The sequence below is a fragment of the Ambystoma mexicanum genome, chromosome 11, assembly GCF_040938575.1.
Source record: "Ambystoma mexicanum isolate Mex_15411 chromosome 11, UKY_AmexF1_1, whole genome shotgun sequence".
In the NCBI taxonomy this organism is placed as follows: domain Eukaryota; kingdom Metazoa; phylum Chordata; class Amphibia; order Caudata; family Ambystomatidae; genus Ambystoma; species Ambystoma mexicanum.
In genome coordinates, this window is record NC_090934.1 from 933,741,792 (window position 1) to 933,760,910 (window position 19,119).

The 19,119-nt window shown below is 42.9% G+C and overlaps 1 protein-coding gene across 5 annotated transcripts in view; it reads left to right on the plus strand.

Moving 5' to 3' along the window:
• CDHR5 (cadherin related family member 5) overlaps positions 1–19,119 on the plus strand; it is a 317,423-nt gene that overhangs the window by 251,834 nt on the left and 46,470 nt on the right. The window lies entirely within an intron of this gene.

Here is a 19,119-nt window from a genome sequence, read left to right on the forward strand (position 1 = left end):
GTCGTCAGGTTTGTAGGCTGGACACTTCACCACTGCACTATATAACCTGATCAAAAATAACACACAACTAAAGGTGAAATATCCCATTTCTGTACTGCAAGTCCCAGGGAAAACATTTGTATTGGTTCTTGGAGTTTAAAACATGCACACCTTTAAACGTTTTCAAAATCACTATTAGAAGAAAATATCCTGTCTTGGTTTTGTGTGCGTGTTGATTTTCTGAAAGGCAAATGCCATTCGTCCTGTGCAATTTGGGTGGTTATGCAAAGCCAATTTAATGAAATGTGCATATTTCACCTTGATATGCTAATTTCTGATGACGTCACATTCCATCGCGTTTGTTGATGAGTTCCCCCACTTTAATTTTTAGGACTTGACCCCTGAGCAGGAGTCAGGACTAGAAAGCACTGTGGGGCTCCTGGATTTCTTACGTTGGCCTTCATTGATCAAAATAGTTCCTCTGCGCAGATGTCTGTGTGTAACCTGCAAGTCACAGATTCTAAACCTAGCACTGCCTTTCATCCTTCCGGAATTCATGAAAAGAGTGGCATTGACTCATGTGGTTGTATATTTATGTAGCGGGGGAGGATATGGTTTTTATATGCACTGTACGAATGGGTATTAGTTATTGGACATCCTTTACTCTAAAGAAATGGGTCCCGGGTGACAGAAGAAAATCCCAGCTTGGGCAACTCGCTACAATTGTTCTACATAGATTCCATAGAATCCATGTATGCACTGAAGGGAAAGTCATAACTCCTCGCAGTGACGTCATGCGCAGAGGATTATGAACGTCATATTCCTCTGCAGTGACGTCTCACACACACCCTGCTGACGGGTGCTTCGCTTTCCTAGCACTTTAGCAACATATAATCCTCATCCACTGCACCGGGCATGCTGCCTCACACACACAAGCCTGACAGAATGGGGTTCAAATGCGTCACCCATGTCACTGCTCATGAGCTGCAGTTCTGGTGCACACAATAATATTTGAAAAAGTGCTATTTCCTGGCTTTGCACGCCGCCACCTCTGGTTTCAGCAAGCCCCAAAGAAAAAAACGCAATTGTGCACTGCCCAGAATGCAGCTAAAGCCCACCACCAGGACGCTCATGTTACCAAATCCTGGCACGAAGACATGGGAGCCTGCCCTCTGCCTGCGATAATGGTCAGAGCTCTGGAACTCACGATGGACAGTGACCTCACACTGGAACTGCTGGAGGACGCCATTTTAAGGAGCTGCTTGTTCTAGCTCCAAACGATCCATTGCGTCATGCTCTAGCTGACCTTCATCGGCAGAGCTATGTGTGTGATTGGGTAGATTATGGCAACATCCTTTGCTTGGGGCTCCCGGATTACCTTCCAAACGGGCTAGTAGTGTCCAAACCTCTGCAACCATACTTATTCTGAGACTTAAAATACACAAACACATTACCCCATCCCCTCACACACTCCACTAGTTCATCATAAAATAGAGGATTCACTTCAAAGCTCTATGCGCTGCCCACCACTCCTTTCACGGGAGGTGTCCAGAATCTATCACGGGTAAATGAATTCACTTTCAGCCATCGGTATTACTTCAATCTAGCAACAATGGACTGGAAACAGTGCCAACCTTACACCAAAAACACCACAGACGTTTTTCCATCTCCTTCGACTCAGCCAAACTCTGTAATTCTCTTGCCAAATAACTGCATAGAATCAGACCGCCGGACCTTTAGAAAACAGTTTATTCAGATAAGCCAAGCATGAATCCAGCACTAAGACCTCAGCCAACAGATGCCCACCCTGGGAAACATCGACCAGCAGGAAAATCCCATCCTAATTTATATGAAAATACTGCAAACCCACTTGCAACTCTTCAGCAAAGCATTAGGTAGAACAGACTGAATCAGCTCGAGCTGTACGCTGCCTTAAATAGAATGTTATCAAGACCGCTGATAGAATGTAACGGCCCTGTGCACTACGCGCCACCAACTGTACTAGAGATCAGAACCATTTAGGCCAATCTCTCCACAACTATCTAGCTGCACCAGAACATCAGGAAGCCTCACCAATAAATTCTACCAACGAACTCTTCAAACAACGCCGGGCCAGTCATCTCAACTGACACCAGCATACCATCAGGACAAAACTTCAACCAAGAGCTGCTGAAGCTTGGAAACTTACTCGAGGCAGGACATCCTCTGCCTAGATGATACAAACTACCATGAACTCACACCCCCATCATCAGCAAGGGACTTTGGAGAGACTAGAGTAATTTGGTTAGTTCCCCACACAACCCTTAGAACTAATCAGATCAGTATCGTCACAAAGGTGTGAAGGGCCAGTACACAAAGCTTCAGCCTAAGAGGACGGGAGGTTGGGCTCATCCGGGTCAGGGTCGTACTCCCTGTTCCCTTTAATCTAAAAACCTGAACAGAAAGAAACCTTACTGAGGCCACAAGAAATCACTGAGACAACACCTGGCAAACCCATTCCCTCTCCACTAACCACCCTCTCCCCATCTAACCTACTCCCATCCTCAACTTGATCCACTTTATGCAATTCACCCAATCAACCTTTTGCATGGCAGCAAGCTGCCTACTTACACAACGCACTAATGGAGCAACACAACAGCTCACCAGAGTTAAAAAAAAAAACAAGGGTGTAACAGGAGAACAATTCGATGATGCTCAGGGGTGGGAATAGCTCCTTCGGATGATCCCCCATAAGAGAAACATTCAGTGAAATGCCAATGTACTAAATTGGAACACAAGGGGTTTTAACCATTGGCTTCTCTTGGGTGGTTCGTGTGACCTGCTCACAGCATGTGAAATATTTGTCCTGCAGGAGACGTGGGTTACTTTCAATATTGCATTCGTTGGTTATGTAATATTTCAAGCAATAGCTAACAAGGGGAGTGCCGGACGCCCAGCAGGTGGATTGTTCAATCCTAATCTGATCTATGCAGGCCCCCCGGTGGGAACATCTTGGTGGTGGAAGTGTTTTTTACTAATGCTAATGGGGGAAATGAGGTTATACTGATTGTAAATATCTATAACCCCCCTGAGCCCCCAGAGGTATAAACACTTCAGAAACCGTTTTTGATCATGTAGATCAGATTATACTATTTTGGGGTAATGCTGTCACCACTAATCCTGTTATTCTCTGTGGGGATTCGAATGCAAGATGTGTTGACAAAGAGGGGAGTGGGGTTTACCAAAATGTTGTTGAACAGTGTAATATGCCGCACTACTTATCCAATTCCAGAGGTACACAGTGGTCGAGTTACCTTAAGGAATGGTCCATGATCGTATTAAATGGTTGGACTACAGGGCATTGGCCTGGTAACCCTACTTGGGCTGTAGGCGTAAAAAAGGCCATACTGAATTATTTTGCCTGTAACCACTGAGCCACTGTTTGCTGGAATGGGTTTTTGCATTGAAAATAGCTCCTAATGTATACAGTGATCATTCTACTCTCTCCTTGGTCCTCAAGACAGATCGTGGTCACACAGACACACATTTGTGTGAGGATATGATGCCCAACCATGCAAGAAACCAAGTTAGATGGAATCCTAGTAAAATTGCAGAACTGACTGTTTTCCCTCATGGGTACTTTGACTGGAGAAGACTCCAGGGTATGGACACTGAAGCCATTGAAGATTGACTACACCAACTTGCACAATCCATCGGTGCCAGCCAGCATAAACCAACACTAGTGAGTAAAAGCAGGTTGGGCAAACCCTCTGATCCAAAGATCCAGGACACTAAACGTAGAATGCGAAGGGCGATTCGAGCATTAACAGGGCAACGGCAACCACTAGGACCTCTGTTTCGGGCTCAATGTGCAATCAAAATGATAAAAATGGAATACCACGCCTGGTTAAAACATCATCACTTATATGTTCGGAGGGCTGAATGGCAGCACTTTGTCCAAGTATTAATCCCCCAAGACAGTGGCAAATTAGGGAAGATTCTAGTAACTGCCCGGGGGGGGGGGGTTAACTAAGATCTTAAATCCCATATCTGGAGCAGTATGGAAGAGTTACCTAACCTCTAAATTCTTTAAACCTGAAATCCCTGCTTGGCCTGTTGTTATGGAGGGTCCCTGGCCATTGCCGCTAAGCTGTAAGATGTTGGTTGAGGCAATTATAAATCTTAAGACCTCTAATGCAACTGGCCCAAATGTTTTGGCAAATATTGTGTTAAAAAAAGACCCAGACAACTGGTCACAGATACTGTTCAGACTATTTCTATAGGTCTGTAGAGAATGCAAGATACCGGCATCATGGCAGATGTCCGTTCTTATACCGGTTGATAAGAAAGGGGACCGAGGTAATCCTAAAAACTACGGACTGCTGTCCATGCTGGACGTTACAGGCAAAATCTTTGCATCTCTATTTCTGAAAGAGCTACACAGCTGAGCATTGGCTAATCACATACGTCATTCTGCCAAGACCGGTTTTCAGCCTGGCTCGGGGACCCCCCATAACATCAGAGCCCCGGATTACCTGATCCAGACCACCCATAGCAGGGCAGACACTACACTGTATAGAGCATTTGTTGACTTTTGAAGTGCTTTCGATCAGGTTAACAGGGACATGGTCTGGACCAAGTTTAGGAAGTTGGAATGTCTGGATTGGTTAGTGCATATATTGGTTCTTCTACATAGCGATAATAGCACTAGAGTTATGCTGGGCAGTGAGGGAATGGCCACAACGTCCATGTCCATTAATATGGGAGTAAAACAGGGGTGTGTAGTGGCACCATTACTGATTAATTTATACTTAGCTGATCTTCTCGCCTGATTGTTTGGCAAAGCAAATTGCCCTACTAAAATTGGTGACTTGCCAATGGTGGGTATTCTGTTTGCAGACGATCTGGTCCTGTTCGATCAGACCTATACTGGCATGAAGCACATGCTCAACGAACTTGCAGTCTATGAGCAACAACAAACAATGACCATAAACCTAGATAAGACCAGCATAATGCTGGTCTCCAGGAAAAACATTAATAGGACTAGGATGGATAACTAATTTGGAACTATCGATTGTGTATACTCCTACTCCTATTTGGGCCTAGAGATTAAAGGGATAGCTGATTACAGCTATATAATTTACAACAAAAGCCACAGAGCTAAACAACTGACTCCCCAAGCCTGGAAATTTGCAGAAAGCTGTGCCAGATACAGCTGTACCGGTATCATCATGCTCTATAGACAGGTTTTTGTGCCAGCAATATTATACAGCCTTGAGGCTCTTGCCATGCAAGATTTTTACATGGTTAAACAGACTCGAGGGGATTTTTTGGCATTCAGTTCTGGGTTTGGGCCCTTCGTGCTCAATGAAATATGTGCACCTGGAATTGTGGATAACCTCCCTCTGGGAAATGGCACTTCGTGCCAGAAGCTGTTTTTACCTAAAATCTAGAGATGGCCCAGTGTGTAATCTGTTATCAGCCATAGGCAAAGGTTAACGACTCAGAAGACATATTCATGTTAATAACCATGTAACGTTGGATTACATCTTTGTTAATACTCTTTTTTTGAATAATATAACTATGTTCTCCATTAAACCAACTATTCTGAGTGATCATAGTTTACTACATCTAAAATATGATTGGGCTGAAACGAAGAAACTCCCTCAGAATATGAATGTGACTAATCTATACATTAATAATGCTGGTAATCGATTAAAATGGACTCACAGAAAATTATGTCAGCTCAGAGATACCTTGTGGGAACAGTATACTGGTAATAATGAATGTCTTAGTGGTTGTTATGTACATGCCATACAGCGCTTTTCAAAACAGAGGGCGTGTCCTAAAGGCTCCACCCAGGTTCATCGTCATGCCTTCGATTTAGAAGTAAAATATAGAAAGAGTGAATTTAGAAAGCTTGTTAGGAGGCTATCAAATGGGTACACTCTTGTTCCGGGCTCTAAACAAGATCAGACCAAACGATTACAAAAGGAGTATAAAAATTGGCTTAGACATCGCCGTGCCTCCCAATACCAACTTGATGGGGAGGCGATGTTGAAACAAATCATCCCCAAATCATCGGCAGGAATATGGGCTCTGTTAAATAATACCGCGGTTAAAAACCAACATTCATTACAGGCGAATTCCATCCCCCAAGAATCTTGGAATGATTTTTATGGCAATATATACACCTCGCCTTTCCTAGATCTTGATATAACCTGGGATAACATTACAGCTAATCATACTGTTAATTTTGGCCGCGAGGATATACTGTTTTTTATATCTAAATTGAGTGTATCCAGAGCTGTCGGACCAGATGGGCTGCATAATGCCATGATAAAGCAAAATAAACATTTGTGGTCAGACATTCTATTTCATATGTTTCAACACATTATGTTAACAGGTTTAGTGCCCGCGAATTGGAAAACATCAATTATTCTCCCCATATTCAAGAAAGGAGACAGGACAAATCCAGCATCATATAGACCCATTGCTTTGCTTGACTGTCCGGGAAAAATGTTTGCCCGTTTGATCCTAGGTGAGTTTAACCATTGGTTAAATCAACTCAATTACAGAGATCCTTTTCAAACTGGGTTTGTTCCAGGGTTAGGCACTGCCATCAATTTGATCACTTTAAAGGCTATTATTCACCTGAACAACCAACGCAACCAGCCAATTTATATGGCTTTTGTCGATTTTAGGGCAGCTTTTGATTTGGTCCCAAGGGAATTGTTATTTAAAAAATTGATGGATTTAAAGTGCCCCTGGCATATCCTAAAATGGATAATTCAATTACATTCAAACACCTCAATTTCTATTCGCCTGAACAACGAGGGCCTCTTGTCCGAACCCATACAGACCACTCGGGGTCTGAAACAAGGATGCCTGTTAGCGTCCGCCTTGTTTAATTACTTTCTTTTGGATTTTGGCACTAGTATTGAGGGGCTGATTGTTGATTCTCCGAAATTACAAGGTGTAGCAATTAAGTGGCTCTTGTACGCCGATGACATGGTGTTACTGTCCAAAACGCCCATTGGCCTATGTAATCTGCTAAATGCATTAGATATATATGCTAAACGTAATTGTATTAGCATTAATACTAAAAAAACTCAAGTAATGAAATTTTGAGTTAATAGAGGTCAGAAAACATGTCGTTGGCAACTTCAAGGCACTGATTTGCTGCTTGTAAGATCATACATCTATTTGGGGGTCTGTGTGGCTAGCAAATTGTCCGATAAAATGCAGGAACATCGTCTGCAACTAAAACATTCGAGTGCATTATCTCAACTACGTATAATCCGGGCAAAATATTGCAAATTTTCTATTGACCCTATGGTTATATTTTACAAGCAAAAATATGTGCCTACCATTTTGTATGGTTCTGAAGCCGAGCCAAACATACACATGTTGGGTTAAATATGAAAGCAAGTTTTGGAAAAGATCGCTCATGCTTCCAAATTCTGAATCTATTTCTATCATTAGATACGAACTGGGGCTTATATCCCTTTACGCTGCGTATAAATGGAAGGTTTGTTTATTATATCGAAAATGTATCATGAAAGATAGCACTAATGGGCTACTTGACATCATAGCTAGCTACTTATTGTTATCAGATGAAATCTTTCCAATGAAATGGCGTACTTCTGCTAGAAAATTCTTGAAAGGAGCTGATGTCTCTGAAATCTTGCTTATCGAAAATCCCAATAAAGCCAAAACTAAGTTGTGGGAATCCGACTGGATCAAAACCCGTGATGCATGCATGAAAATAATTAAATTCGGGTCGAATCCTTTTGCCTTAAAAGCACAAGGCCATATAGAAACTTATTTAAGACAATCTCCAAATCCGAGACATCGTGCAGATTTCATGCGCTTTAGATTGAACATTTGGCCTACAAGAGAGATCCTGTTTAGATGGAAGAAGACATCTGCTCAAACTTGCCGATTCTGTCATAAACAGATAGAAACGATGAAACACTTAGTGGTAGAATGTGTTAGTCTTTTATCATCAAGAATAAATTATTGTAAGCACTTAATCAACAAGACGGTGGTTATGCATGATGAATTATGGTTAATATTATTTAGAGGACACTCAAAACAATTAAGGTATGCGCTTGTGAATTATCTAAATTCATTGAAAATTAGGTTACCAGAGATTAATGCTGTTCAAGAAGAAGAGATGTAACAACTATATGTATCTCATGTTATTTAACTCTGAGAGTGAGTCAGGTCCAAATCATGTGCAAAATCTGAAGGTGAATTATTTAAAAATTAGTGAAATTTAAGTTATCAGAGATTAACGATGTTAAAGAAAGAGCAATGTGATAAATCTTTTAATTTTATGTTATAATTTCGAAAAGTGATGTTTGTAATAACTGCATAAAGATTCGACGGTTGTTTATTATGAAATATTGTAAAATTGAATGTAATATATATTTATCTTTATATATTTTTCTTTTTTCTTTTTTAAAATTTGTAATGATATGTTGAAAGGTCAGGTTTTAATGATCAAAACAACAATAAAAAAAAAAAATACCTAAAATCTAGACATGGCCCAGTGTGTAATCTGTTATCAGCCATAGGCAAAGGTTACGACTCAGAAGACATATTCAGGGGTTCCAATTTTAAGGCACTGAATAACACTGTCTTTACGGATATAAACTGGATCCTGGATTTCAGCAGAGATACTCCCTATGTTTGTTTGTTTGTTTGTTTGTTTGTTTATTATTTATAGTGTGCGCCACACCCTGAGGTATCTGTGTGCATTACAAGGATATGCAGTTACATAGTTACACACAGAGAATATACAGTAGGCAATACAAGAAGAAATACAGTCATTTAAAAATAGGAAACATTAATATTATTTACAGTAAAGGTTATGTGCAAGTTAAGCGGGCAGTGTCATGGTGTGTACTAGGTATTTACAATCCATGCACGTTGATTGGGTGATACTTTACAGGGATCAGGTTAAGGAGGGCTAATGGGGCTAGTAGGGTGCATCATTGGTGATAATCCAATTCTTCATATCTTTCTTGAATTTATGGAAGGGCTGGTCAGATCTAAGTGTCGTTGGTAGTGAATTTCTCAACTTGGGCGGCCAAGACTGGGAAGCTGCTGCCGCCTGCTTATTTGAGTTTGTATCTAGGTACTTGTAAACACCCTGAATTGGAAGATCTAGTTAATCGGGCATGGTGAGTTTTGGAGAATGTATCCATAAGAGACTGAGGGGCTAAGCTGTTGAGCCATTTATGAGTTCGAGATGCTGTTTTAAGTTGGATTAGTTCCTTAATAGAGAGCCAGTTATTGTCCCGTCTGGTTGAAGAGATGTGTTGTCTGAGAGGAATGTTCAGGGCTGATGTGAGTGCATTGTTCTGCAGGATCTGTAGTTTCCTAATGATATGTTTATTGGCACCTAAATATAGTGTGTTACAATAGTCGATTTTAGATAATACCAGGGCTCTGGCTAGAGTAATACAACTTTTTATGGAGAGGAAGGGTTTGCAGGCGCGGAGGAGCTTACAAGTATAAGCTGTTGCTGAGGCTGTTGCGCTAACCTGTTTGCCCATATTTAAGGAGGAGTCTAGGTAGAACCCTAATGTGTTTTCGTTGGTGACCTTAATATAGTTTCCATCGATATTAAAAGAGCGGTATTAGTCACCCAATTTAGTAGTATTGATAGGGGTAGCTAGGAGGAGCAACTCAGTTTTCTCATCATTCAGGCAGAGACCATGTGTGGCCATCCAAGCCTGAATGATTATGTTTACAAGGGCCAGGTCTTTATCATAGTCACCTGTCAGAGGTATAAGGATCTTGGTGTTATCTGCATAATTTGTGTAGGTGACACCCAGATAGTCCAAATCGTCAAACAGTGGTTTGGTGAATGCATTGTACATGATAGGTGATGCACACGATCCCTGTGGGACTCCACAAGATATGGGGATCGGGTCAGCTGCAGCCGACGAGGAGAAGACTCTCATGGACCTATTGTTTAAGAAGGACTTGATCCAGGCTGCAGCTTCTGGTTAGAAATGGGCTGATGTGGAAAGATGCTTGCACAAAACCTTATGATCAACCAGATCAAAGGCAGTCGACAGATCCAACAAGAGCAGGAGGGCTGAGCTTCTTTTATCCTTTAGATCATCAATCTGGATCTTTAGGTCAATCAAGGCTGTTTCAGTACTGTGTTGGGGCCTGAAGCCTGATTGACTGAGGCCAAGTAGCTTATTGGTCTCTATATAGTTTTGTATCTGATTATTAGCTGCTTTATCTATGATCTTTAACAGGAATGAGACTGTTGTGATTGGTCTAAAATTGGTAGGTATGCTGGGGTCGAGAGATGTTTTTTTTAGAAGAGGGAGCACCCTTGAGTTCTTCAAATTAGTGGGTACAGTACATGTACGGAAGGATGCATTTATAAGAGAGGTGATGAAAGGAGCGAGTATGCTTTGATTTTGATTTTGATTTTTTTGTATTTATAGCGGGCACATGACAAACTTAATCGTATTTAGGCACAGATGACAACAGCAAAGGTAGAGTGTTTAAATCGAAACAGATCCCCGTAAAACAGGGCTATCTACCTAAAGAGAAAGGTTTTCAATGCTCGGCGAAATCGCAGAAGAGAGCTCATGCTCCTAAATTGCAAGGGTAGAGAGTTCTACAGCCTAGGACCAAAGACAGAAAATCTTCTGTCACCTCTAGAGGTATAGGTTGAGTGGGGAATGATCGAAAGATGACTGTCACTAGGGCGTAATTGTCTTACTGGGTGATATGGCTGAATTAGCTCTCTCAGATACAGAGGGGCAATGCCATTTATGCATTTGAAAATAATGCAGGCTGTCTTAAATTTGATGTGGCCAGCAATTGAGAGCCAGTGTAGCTCTCTCCGATAAGATGATACATGGGTAAATTGACCTAATTTAAATATCAGTCTGATGGCCGCATTCTGGACTCTCTGAAGTCGCTGAAGTTGTTTGGAAGAGGTGCCCATCAATTGGCTGTTACAATAGTCGAGGTGGGCACTAGTTAGCGCTCTTACCACAGCGGCATGAGCCTCTTTGGGAATGTAAGGAAGTGCTTGGCGTAGCATTCTCAAAACAAAATAGACGGTTTTGGTCTTTGCTCCCACCTGTGTTTCACTCCCCAGATCTTCTTGCCACATACATCCCAGATTTTTAATTTTTGAAACAAATTGTAGATTTTTACACAGCAGTGTTGGAACAGGCAATTTTTTAGCAGCTGTCAGCAAATGCTTAGGACCCAATAATATAAGTTCGGTCTTAGCAGCGTTAAGCTGTAGACAGTTCTTTGACATCCAGCTGCTTACCTCTGTCAAACATTGCTCCAGTTTGCTAAACGCTTCCTGGAAATTAGTCATTCATAAAAATATCTGTGTATCATCGGCATATGAATGAAAGCCCAACCCATACCGTGTTAGGATTTCCAAGAGGGGTCGAATATATGAATTAAACAGTAATGTGACAAGGAGGATCCCTGTGGGACTCCACAATTTAAACAGATGAGGTTCGGCAGGAACTCTCCCAGTCTCACACAGTGCTGACGGTTAGTCAAAATAGACTTAAACCATTTCAATGCTGAGTATCAAAGGCCGCAGACAGGTCCGGCATCACCAAAAGTGTAAGCTCCCCCTGGTCTGCGGCCTTCAGTAATTCATCCTGTACTACTAGGAGGACTGTCTCCGTTCCGGATTTTGGTCGGAATCCTGATTGGATTTTATCTAGCAATAATTCATATTCAACAAACTCCTGGAGCTGGTTGGTAACCACCTTCTCAAGAATTTTAGCTGGCCAGAACAGTCCTGCAATAGGACGATAATTTTGCAGAACCTCTACGTCCAGTGATGGTTTTTTTAATAGAGGTGAGACTATAGGTAGCTTTAAGCTCTCCAGAACAGTCCCTGTTAACAAAGACTTGTTAACAAAAGTGGTGACAAATGGAGTCAGTTCATGTGCACATTTTTTGGCTACATAGGCTGGTAGGGGAGAGAGGGAGTCGATTGTGGGTTTAAGAGTGGTAATAAGTTGATAAATATCTTTTTCAGTGACTGAATGAAAATCAAACACAGATAAAGAGATCTGATTTTGGGGACTGTCAGATTTAGACACTGCAGGATTTGCATGCTGCTTCCTTTATGACAGTGGCTGGGCATGCATCCCCTTGGTAGTTGGACGGTTTGAGGGAGGCTATAATTTGTATTACTATTTGGGTGGATACTGAAGTAAATTTAAATCTTTGAGTCAGTTTAGTGAGGTTAGGGCTTTGTTTCTGAATATTACCTTGGGAGGCAGGTGAAGTTTTTTGTCAGCAATTTTCTTTTGGAGCATCATCATTTTATTGGCCAGGGCATCTTGAATTTTAGTACACCAGATTTGGTCCTTGATAAAGTCATCTGCAGGGGAGTTCGGTATAAGTATCGCGTGTAGCTAAGAGAATTTCTTCTTTATATTTGGCTGTAATTTTTGAGAGGGTATCTTTATTTACTGTAGATGGGTTGTTTTTTCAGGTGGTTTCACATTTCCTTTGTTCTTTTCTTAAATCTTTAAGTTTGGGGGTGAACCATGTGTTCAGTTGAGCAGTAGGTTTACTTTTACATATTTATAAGGGTGCAATAGAGTCTAGGGCATTGGTCATAGTTTTGTTGTACAGCTCCACTAACTCTGCTGGATCAGCAGAAGGTAAAGGTTTGAGCAAGGGTTCAAGTAAAGGCTTAAGGTTTTCTACTGTGATGTTTTTCTTGTTTCTAGTTGGCATGGAGGGAGCAATAACATTCGTCTTGACAGAGGGTATACAATCTTGCAGATGTAGTAGGAAGTGGTCCGTCCATTTTAGTGGTTCGATAGAGGTTTTATGAATTGTACAATTAGGATCTGCCACCCAATCAAGGGTTCTTCCTTTATCATGGGTGTGTAGGAGGACTCTCTCGATGAGGCCTAGTTCAGACAAGGAGTTGGCCAGAAGCAGTGCAGAGTGGTCAGTGGGGTAATTGAATCCTAGTTTGAAGTCACCTATTAGGAGGATTTGCGAGGAGGGTTTGGTTTTAGCAGAGATCACTGTATTGATTTCTTCTTCAAAGGAGCCTAACGGTCCCTGGGGTCTATAGATTAGATACATAGTTAAGGTATGCGAAGAGGAGAGGGGTAGTTTCACCATCAATAGTTCACATGAGGTGGTGGGATACCGACCACCAGGCCCTCTAGGCTCCATTGAGGAAGACCTTACGAGCGTACTATCTGACAACCTAAAAAATGTCTTCACAATGACTTATACTAGGAGACTTCAATCTCAGATTTAGGGACTCACTAGACCCTAATGCTCTACAAATTAATAACTCCCTTGAAGAACTAGGATTCACCCAAAAGATCACAGAACCGACGCATATTAAAGGAAGGACCCTTGATTGGATTGCTGAACACAACTGCCCAACCTCCATTACCTCCATAATGCCTCAGTCTTGGTCCGACCACTACCTGATCTACTTCACCCTAGAAGCCACACCCACCACAAACACCAGCAAGATAGCCCCTGCCGCGCCCACCAGAAACAAAAGAAATATTACGCCTGAAAATCTTATCCCCCTCATCAGTGCCTTAAGTGGCACTACAAATCGAGCCGGGGCCCATCGAGGGGGCGTGGCCTAACAACGGGGTCTTGATGGGCCGTTAGGCCACGCCCCCCTGACGAGCCCCGGCTCAATGGGCTATTGGCACCCCTGCCAGGCAGCCTTTTGTAGAGATTAGCACCCTCTCCCCTACTAGGGAGAGGGTGCTGATCTCGGCATTTATTTTGTATAGGCTTGCCTGGCAGGGGACAGCGCCTCGCCTATTCAGCCTTAGTGGTGTTGCTGCCCCTCGCCAGCTGGGGAGGGGCAGCGTCACCATTAAGGCTGACAGGGTGAGGCCACTGGAAGCAGAGGCCTTTTTCCTAAAGACTGAAACTCCCGCGAATCGGCAGGAGCTTCAGTATTTAGAAAGCAAGGCCTCTGCTTCCAGCGGCCTCACGTTTCTCCATAATGGTGGCGCCGGCCCACGTGCATCCCTTGATTAAAGGGATGCCTCGCAGGTGCGGCGCCACCATTATAGCAGAAAGGCATTTTTTTCTGATGCCTGAAGCTCTCGCACACGAGCGAGAGCTTCAGGCTGTAGAAAAAAATGCCTTTTCGTGTAGTGGCTGGGGCTGCCCGGGGAGATTAGTGGGCCCCGGCAGGGCCCCGCCTCAAAACGAAATTTTGGAGCCTGCCGGGGCCCAGCCCCGGCAGGCACCGGCCCACTTAAAGCCCTGCCCCTCATCCTCCCAACACTAAACTCCATCTCAGACCAGACTGACCCAGCTACCATGGTAGAACTATACAACAAAGCAATGCTCGCATCCCTAGAAATCATTGCACCACTGAAGGTTGGAAAGAGCAAACCCCGCCAACATCTAAACACATGGTTTACGCCTCATCTGAAAGCTATCAGACAAGAAAAACGTCTAAGTGAAACAATTTGGAGAGCAGACCCCTCAGACCTCAACAAAAACAATCTGAATAAACTCTCCACCCTTTACAAAAAATAAATTATCTCAGCCAAACAAACCTCCTACAACCTCTGAATTTACCAAGCTCAATCTAATATTAAAGAATGATTCGCCATTCTTAAAGAAGTAGAATCCCCCATTCAAATTCCTGACACCTGTCTGAAGGATAAAAACTGGTGCATGAGTATACAAAATGCCTTGGCCAACAAGATTACAATGCTCCAGGAGAAAATTAACAACAAAAAAGATACCATTACTGTTCCTAAAGCTGACCTCAATGGTACCAACCCTAAGACTACCACAAACCTCCTACCACCACCACATTACACCACAACTCCACCCATACCAACAACCCCAAGTTTCCACTTTCGCAAAGTATCCACCAAAGAAGTTGAGAAAGTCATCCTCACCATTAAACCATACAACTGTCAGGGCGACCCATTTCCAGCCCAAATTATAAAAGATGCTGCCCATGAACTTTCACCTTTCATCACAAAACTTATAAATACCTCATTCACATCAGGCACTATACCTAGCAACTTGAAATACTCCTGGGTCCTCCCTCTCCTTAAAAAACAAACTCTCGACCCCTCTATCCCCACAAACTACCGCCCTATAACTACTGTGCCGTTCCTACTTAAAATTTTGGATAAAGTAGCATACCTACAAATCCAGCACCATCTGGAACAAAATCACCTCCTAGGAGTTTGTCAGTCTGGCTCCAGACCTCAGCATGGTACTGAGATTGCACTCCTAGATCTCAAAGCACAAATAGACACACTGAGGGACAAAGGTAAGACAGCACTCCTACTACTCCTTGACCTTTCTGCCGCGTTCGATTTGGTGGACCACGCTTGCAACCACCTGGCCTCCGCAGCCCACTTCTCTCAGGAGGCAGTCGCCTGGATCCAGTCCTTCCTTGATAACAGGACAATGCGAGTCTTCTCGCCCCTAGCAGCTGTGGACCCTGCACTTATATCATGTGGTGTACCCCAAGGCTCCTGCGTATCACCCACCTTGTACAACATCTTCACAAAGCCCCTTTTCGATGATCTAGACGGTCTAGGTATCACCTACACTAATTTTGCGGATGATACACAGATCCTCATCCTGTTGACGGGAGATTATGACAAGGGTTTGGCCTTTGTGAACAGGGTTTACCTCATCATCCAGGCATGGATGACCTCTCACGGTCTATGCCTGAATGATGACAAAACAGAACTCCTCATTCTAGGCACACCTTCCAACATCAAAAAACTAGGTCCTAACTATGCATCCCTCACAATCGATAACAACAACATTACTGTGGCCAAGGTAGTTAAAACACTTGGATTCTACATAGACTCCACGCTCACCTTCAGTAAACAAGTTAATGATATGGCCTCAGTCACATCCTATACCTGCAAGCTAATCAGAGCAGCCAAGCCCTTCCTCTCACCAAACAACTCCATCACATTAGCACAAGCCCTAATCTTATCCAAATTGGATTACTGTAACGCCTTATACCTAGGCAGTAACAAATACATCATATCCAAGATTCAGACTCTTCAGAAAAATGCCTTGAGAGCTGCCTTAAGTTTTCCTAAAACTGCCCATATATCTGACCTTAGGAGATCCGTCAATTGGCTTTCCACAAAAGATAAAATTCTCCTTAAAACTGAACCTTGACGCATAAATGCCTCAACCGCGCAGCCCCACAATACCTCACAGATAGATTCACTAGACAAACAGCTTCTCGCCCACTAAGAAAAGCCAACTCTAACCTCCTTCTAGTACCGAGATTCAAGATGACTAAATCCGGTGGGAGCAGCTTCCCTGTTAAAGCAGCACAATATTGGAACTCCCTCACCCCTCCTTAAGGGAAGACCTACCTTATCCACAATTTAGATCCAGTCTCATCCATTGGCTAAAGGAACATGATGCCTGACCCCACCTTACCTGCATCCGCCCGCATACCTAGTGTATATATGAGCCCTGAATTCTTTGTTATTTTTATGTGCTCCACTTCTATATTCATGTGATTTACTGTATATATCTATTTGCCTTACTGTTGTTTCATGCATATAGCATTGTAACCCCAGCTGTACTTATTTCTGTCCACTGTTTAACTAAGCTTAACAACCCTCTTAATGCTTTCGCGCCCGAATACCTCTGGGACTGGTGCGCAATACAAATAAATAAACAAAGAAACAAAACAAACAAACAATGTGGGGCAATTCTGAGTCCTAATGTGGCTTTAACGATAAAGGCAACGCCACCACCTCTAGATGACTCTCTATGTGATCTACGAACTATGTAGTTGTCAGGTGTCGCAATAGGGAGAGATGGGCCTGCTGCTGCATGTAGCCAGGTCTCAGTAATTGCCAAGAAATCCAGTTTTTTATCTGAATTCAGGTCCGCAATATCAGCTGAATGGGCTACTAGGGATCTATTATTAATTAGTGCCCCAATGATAGCTGTAGGGCTGGTATTGTTGGCGAGTAGTTTAGGTGTGGTTGGTATCGGTGTATTTTTCATAGAGGTTTTAGCGTTTTATCGAGGTGGATTTTTAGAGCAGTGCAAGGGACTGTTGATGGGTGTGGCTTTGGGCAGTAGATTGTAAGATTTCCCCAGTCTAGAGCCTAGCCTGATGTTTCTTACTATAGTTGGGCATGGGTGATTCAGGGTAGATGACGTGACAGGGAGTTCTGAGCTAGTGTCCAGGGTGGTGAAGCTAGTATCTTGGGTGGTATCCCTCGGCAAGATGTAAACATTAGGGGCTAGTGGTTGTGTTGAGGGGTTAGTGGAGGCATTGGTGTGAATGGGCTTCAATGGTGATAATAATGGGGTAGGCTTGATCCTGTTGGTGAGTGTCAGCGGAGGGAGGAAGGCTGTAGGTTTAACATAATCCACTGTAAGGGTGTTTTTGGCCATAGTAAAGGAGTTGTGAGACATGTAGGTGTGTGAACTGCCTCTGTTAACGGGAAGCTTGGCCAAGGTGGTGAAGGTGCTTATGATGAGGACTGAGGTTTAAAGGCTCAGCCTGGGTGTGGCTATGCAGTGTATGCTGTACGTATGCATAGTTACACGATCACAGTATGACGGGAGTTTACAAACATTGGTTATTCTTAGTTGGTATCAAATTGTTAAAGAGGAGGAATACAGGGCTAATATATAAAAATTAGTTAGCACAAGTTAGTTGGGCTAATTGAGGTCCAATGATTAGCAAATTAAAGATAATGGGCCTCATTAGGAGTTTGAAAGTAGCCATGCCGACTTTAGCGGGCCCGGTAATTCCCATTCTCGGGACCCAGACCCGGTACATCCCCATTCCCATTGAGCCCTTATAGGGCTCAATGGGAATGGGGAGGATGCTAACAACGGGCCTGTTAATGGCGTGCCCGTTGTTAGCATCCTGGAATGCTAGTGGGTCCCACTCTGCACGTCTGGTCTGGCTAGGCGTCCAGAGCAGGACCCGCTGCAGAACTCCGAATGTGGCGGCCCGGTATGAATGGTGCCAGTCCCTTACCGGCACTGTTCATACCGCGGCAGCCCTCATTGTAATGAGGCCCAATATGTTACCATATGAGGAATCAGGTAGCTAGTCAAGGTGGGCCTCAAATGAAGGATGCAGCTAGAGGTTTATGTTCACTTGAAAAAGTCCTTCGAGAGTACATTTTATATGATATGATGCTGTATCTCATGTGGTCCGTTGCTACAGGAAGACACAGCCATATCTGTTATTGTGTCCCGATCCCGCAGTTAGACAATTCCTATTGAAACTCTGTATAAATCAACTCCCTGTGCTATCAGTACTGGGACCTCAGATGGGCCTGGCTGTGGAGAAGCGGCATTTCCGTATCTGTGGGTTGACAGGTAAAATTGAAACCGCCAGGCATGTATTAACCCAATGTGTGAAAATGGGACCTTTATATATGTGCAATCTTGGCAGCCATGTTCACAGGTACGAAGCAATTCAGTCGGAATCATTTGGGGACTACTGCTTAAATGTGGATACCATCTCAGCTCAATTAGCCTTATATAGAGTCTGGTCACAGGTGAAAAACATACTCCTATTGTCAAAGCGACCCGTCTAAGGTACTACTCTTCAGAACGGGTCAGTAATGGAGCTTTAAGCCCCTATTAGAAATCTTTGTTTCTGGATCTAGGAGACAGTTGGCAGAGCAGTCTGGGACACTCTCTCTCTCCCGATTTAGACCAGATGGAACCCCACTCAGGTAATGGTAACACAGAGCTAAAGAAGGTCCTGTCCTATATGAATTAAACTAATAACTTTAATATGTTGATTGTATGATTTTATGACTCATTCCTTAAAATTGAAGAGTATTATACTCAATTTATTTACTTAATTTAATTTAATTTAATCTTGCCATTTCACAGGATGTATTATTATTTGTCGTTCTGTCTTGCTGCGTTGTTTTATCTTATTGGTTTATTGGTTTGTTTTGCTTTGCTGTCGCTATCAAACGAATTTAATATTGTACTGTTTACCTTTATGCTATGCAATGTACATTTATATTGTCTTATTTTATATTTTGTAAAAAGTTCAAATAGAACTAAATCACAATAAAAGAGTCAATACACTTAGAAACTGTTTTGTGCCCTGTACATAAGCACAACTTGAATGGC